Here is a 5,000-nt window from a genome sequence, read left to right as displayed (position 1 = left end):
ACGTCCGATCGCTTTAATGTGCCAGTTGTCGCGCGTTGCGGATGAGCTTTCATGAGCGCACCCCCGAAACACCGAAGCACTTTGCTTGGATTCGCATGATCCGCCATACGGAGCAGGAGATAATAGACGCCTTTGAGTAGGCTAACTCCCTCGCGTAAGGTACGTGATTTTATGAGCCGCCAAAGGTTAGTTTCGGAACGTTTCGATGATTTGAACATACGACCTCAGGACAGGTGAGACTACCCGCTGAATTTAAGCATATTATTAAGCGGAGGAAAAGAAACTAACTAGGATTCCCTTAGTAGCGGCGAGCGAACAGGGATTAGCCCAGCACTGAATCCCGCGATCGTAACCGGTCGCCGGGAGATGTGGTGTTTGGAAGGATCCATTATCTGGCGAGTTCGCGGCGCGTTCAAGTCCATCTTGAATGGGGCCATCGCCCATAGAGGGTGCCAGGCCCGTAGCGACCGCTGCGGCTTGCTAGAGGATCTCTTCTTAGAGTCGGGTTGCTTGAGAGTGCAGCCCTAAGTGGGTGGTAAACTCCATCTAAGGCTAAATATAACCACGAGACCGATAGCGAACAAGTACCGTGAGGGAAAGTTGAAAAGAACTTTGAAGAGAGAGTTCAAGAGTACGTGAAACCGTTCAGGGGTAAACCTGAGAAACCCGAAAGGTCGAATGGGGAGATTCATTCGCGCCTGTTGTTGGGATTTACTGACTGTGGAAACGGCGACGTTCGCGTTGGCTGTTCCCTTCGGTTCATCTCCGGCTTCGGACGCGTGCACTTCTCCCCTAGTAGGTCGTCGCGATCCGTTGGGTGCTGTTCTACGGTCTCGAGTGTAGCCCGTGAGCTCGGATTTTCCGATGTTTACGGACACTGGGTTTCCGAACAGCTCGCTCGACGGTTTACTGATGGCGGGAGGCCGCGACTTAGTTCGCGTCCGGCCCGTGGCAAGTATGTGAATTGTGATGGCGATCGGACCTAGTGCCGATTCCGTCCGTTTGCGACTGTTCGCCGCGGTGTTCTTGGACAGACCTCTTGAAACGCCGATCAGCGACGCTATTGCTTTGGGTACTTTCAGGACCCGTCTTGAAACACGGACCAAGGAGTCTAGCGTGTGCGCGAGTCATTGGGAATCACTAAACCTAAAGGCGCAATGAAAGTAACGGTTCACTTTATGTGAACTAAGGGAAGATGGTCGGTCTCCATGACTGACCCGCATTCCCGGGGCGCCTCATTCTCATTGCGAGAGGAGGCGCACCAAGAGCGTACACGCTGGGACCCGAAAGATGGTGAACTATGCCTAGTCAGGACGAAGTCAGGGGAAACCCTGATGGAGGTCCGTAGCGATTCTGACGTGCAAATCGATCGTCGGAACTGGGTATAGGGGCGAAAGACTAATCGAACCATCTAGTAGCTGGTTCCCTCCGAAGTTTCCCTCAGGATAGCTGGCGCTCGTTGCATACGAGTCTCATCCGGTAAAGCGAATGATTAGAGGCATTGGGGTCGAAACGACCTCAACCTATTCTCAAACTTTAAATGGGTGAGATCTCCGGCTTGCTTGAATGTGAAGCCGCGAGATTTCGGATCAGAGTGCCAAGTGGGCCATTTTTGGTAAGCAGAACTGGCGCTGTGGGATGAACCAAACGCCGAGTTAAAGCGCCTAAATCGACGCTTATGGGATACCATGAAAGGCGTTGGTAACTTAAGACAGCAGGACGGTGGCCATGGAAGTCGGAATCCGCCAAGGAGTGTGTAACAACTCACCTGCCGAAGTTACTAGCCCTGAAAATGGATGGCGCTGAAGCGTCGTGCTTATACTCGGCCGTCAGTGGCATGTGCGGTCGCCCTTCGGGGCGGTCATGAAGCCCTGATGAGTAGGAGGGTCGCGGAGGTGAGCGCAGAAGGGCTGGCCGTGAGGCCGTCTGGAGCCGCCTTCGGTGCAGATCTTGGTGGTAGTAGCAAATACTCCAGCGAGGCCCTGGAGAGCTGAGGTGGAGAAGGGTTTCGTGTGAACAGCCGTTGCACACGAGTCAGTCGATCCTAAGCCCTAGGCGAAAGCCGATGTTGATGTGGCGTTGTTAATCGTATTTATAAGTGGTGGCAGAAATGCTATGCATCTTGACGCGTGACGCACGCCCGTCGGGCGAAAGGGAATCCGGTTCCTATTCCGGAACCCGGCAGCGGAACCGAAATTAAACCGGGCCCTCGTAAGAGAGTTCGTCGGGGCAACCCAAAAGGACCCGGAGACGCCGTCGAGAGATCCGGGAAGAGTTTTCTTTTCTGCATAAGCGTTCGAGTTCCATGGAATCCTCTAGCAGGGAGATATGGTTTGGAACGCGAAGAGCACCGCATTTGCGGCGGTGTCCGGATCTTCTCCTCGGACCTTGAAAATCCGACATCTCGACTCAGGATGTTGAGCTCACAGGGTTCTCTTCCCTGTGGGTAAGGAGGACGGGTCCGGTGCTTGCACCACCCGAGGGTTGGTAACGTGTGGCAACACACGGCTAAGAGCCTCCTTGAGAAAGGTCTGGAAGGTTAGCAGCCTCGCAGATGGCATTCCCGAGCTCCGATCACAAGATCACAAGCCTCGGCAGGGGGGGGGCATGGCTCCGTTCCCTCCCTGGAGTTAATGTCTCAACCTCAGGGAGTCACTGTTAACGACCCGGCAGTATTGGACTCTCTCACGGACCACCAACTCGATTTGTATGGCAAAATCGAGGGAGGCAATTTTATAATAGAAGTTCCCTTTAGCGATGCCTCATGCAGTGTTTGTCTCACCACTGCACGCGGGAACTTCATGGCATTGAGTATAAACGATGCAATAAAGCATGTTAAAGATACACATGATCCTCATACTCCCAAATTTGTTTGCAAAGCGTGCCATAAGGAGTATGTGTCGAAACATGCGGCTCTATGCCATGTGCCGAAATGCACAGGCCCAGAAGTACCTCCACCTAATGCAGTTAGGTGTAATCATTGTAATAGGTACTTCAGAACACAAATGGGCGTATCGCAACACGAGATAAAGGCTCATCCCCAAGTAAGAAATGAAGCTAGAGCAGGGACCTCCGGAGCCGAAAGGCAGCGTGCTCCCAGAGAGGGAGGCTTCACGGTGGAGGAAGTCGACCTCATGCTGGATCTGGAGCGGAGGTTTTATGGGGATTCTCGTATTGCGAAAAGAATGGAGGGTTTTTTGAATAGGACCGCAAAGCAATTAAGGGATAAGCGAGCACTGTCCTCTTATAGAACTTTGCGAGATCAGTACTTGCGTGACCATCCGCCGCAAGATACACCCTCGAGCCACCTTGACTCGGATAGCGCGGGATACGCTTCCAGCCAAGAAGGGATCGAAGAGCGATCCGAACCTGATACCCTTCAGGTACAGGTTCCTGTGATACAGGTGACTCCAGCGCCTGATGACTTGTCATCTCCAGAGTTAGCCGAATGGAGAAGTGGGATTTTAGAGCATGCTCTAGCTCATCAGTTACCTCAAGGTGTCACCCCTGACAAGTCAGCAGAAGCGATCCATCTTCTGCAGGGCGCCCTCCGACTTGCCTCGGAGCCTGATTTTGAGTTTTCACAAGCTCAGATCGACTTCCTCTACCAGGGGGCAACTTCACACTTCAGACCGTCGGGGTGTGAAGCAGGAGGGAACAAAAGCCCAAGAGTTCGGGGCAAGGGGCGTAGCAAAAGGCGTTTCTTGTATGCCCGAACTCAAGAGTTATACAAGAAAAATCCAGGACAAGTAGCCAAACATGTCCGACAGGGAGTAGATTGGATAGGTGGCTATCAGCAGCCACCTATGTCGGAAGTGAAGGAGCTTTATACAAAGCTATGGGGAGTGGCGCCGCTGGCGCAGATGCCCGAGGGCATCAACGAGGACCCGATAGCACCCTCAGAAGCACTCCCGCCCTTCACAGTTGATGAGATCCGGAAACGTATCTCTGCAACCAAACAATCTACGGCCCCCGGCCCGGATGGAATCAGGCGGGCCGATGTGATGCAAAGGGGCAAGGTAGAAGTGCTCCATTTATTATTTAATCTGTTGTTGCTTAGTGGGAAGCTACCAACAGACTGGAGTATGAACCGAACTACACTGATACCAAAAGAGGGCAAAGACGTTACAAAGACTGAAAATTTCAGGCCCGTAACAATAACATCTCTGGTAAGCCGCATTTTTTGGGGCTGCATAGACCAGAAGATAAGATCAGTAGTCGGTTTCACACCCCGCCAAAAAGGGTTCATTTCGTCAGAGGCGGGGTGCTTCAATAACGTGCACATTCTTGTGGAGTTGCTGCGGCACTCCAAGGCTACTGGGAAGAACCTGGTCGTAACGATACTGGATATAAGTAAGGCTTTTGACACCGTCCCACACTCAATATTGGGACCGTCGTTACGCAGAAAAGGGCTTCCACCGGTAGTTGCACAGCTGGTGGAAGAATCATACAAGAATGTGTGCACGAAAATCTCCACCGCGGGTGGGAGTGTAGAGATAAATCTCCAGCGAGGTGTCAGGCAAGGTGACCCTCTAAGCCCGTTCGCATTCAACGCAGTATTAGAACCCTTACTGCTTGAGCTGGAGCGTCAGTCCGGGTATAGAATCTCGAACAATACCCACATAGCATCGCTGGCTTTCGCCGATGACCTAGTCCTCGTGAGCGAAGATGTGCAACAGGCCACGCATCAACTACACACTGTGGAAGCATACTTAGAGAGGTTAAGTATGAGGCTGTCGCCTAAGAAATGTGTAACCTTCCACATAAAGCCACTGCATAAGACCTGGAGTGTAGTTGACCCCGGACTGACATTGATGTGTGGAGAGCGGATCCCGCACTGCGGTGCGGGCGGCCGTGTAGCTTACCTTGGTGTGGAAATATCTCCTTGGGCAGGAATCAGTATAGAGAGCATAGAGTCCGACCTTGCTTCAGCGCTCAGCAGAGTCAAACGGCTGGCGCTGAAACCACACCAAAAGGTAGAGCTTATCTCCACCTACCTG

The 5,000-nt window shown here is 52.6% G+C and overlaps 1 pseudogene; it reads left to right on the top strand.

The window, feature by feature from the left end:
• Nucleotides 1-219: 219 nt before the first annotated feature.
• The window catches only part of LOC123688264, a 7,832-nt pseudogene continuing 3,051 nt past the window's right edge, over nt 220-5,000 (top strand).

The sequence above is a fragment of the Harmonia axyridis genome, chromosome X (assembly GCF_914767665.1).
Source record: "Harmonia axyridis chromosome X, icHarAxyr1.1, whole genome shotgun sequence".
Lineage (NCBI taxonomy): Eukaryota > Metazoa > Arthropoda > Insecta > Coleoptera > Coccinellidae > Harmonia > Harmonia axyridis.
Note: the sequence above shows the minus strand (reverse complement) of the source record. Positions and strands in the feature narration are given on the sequence as shown.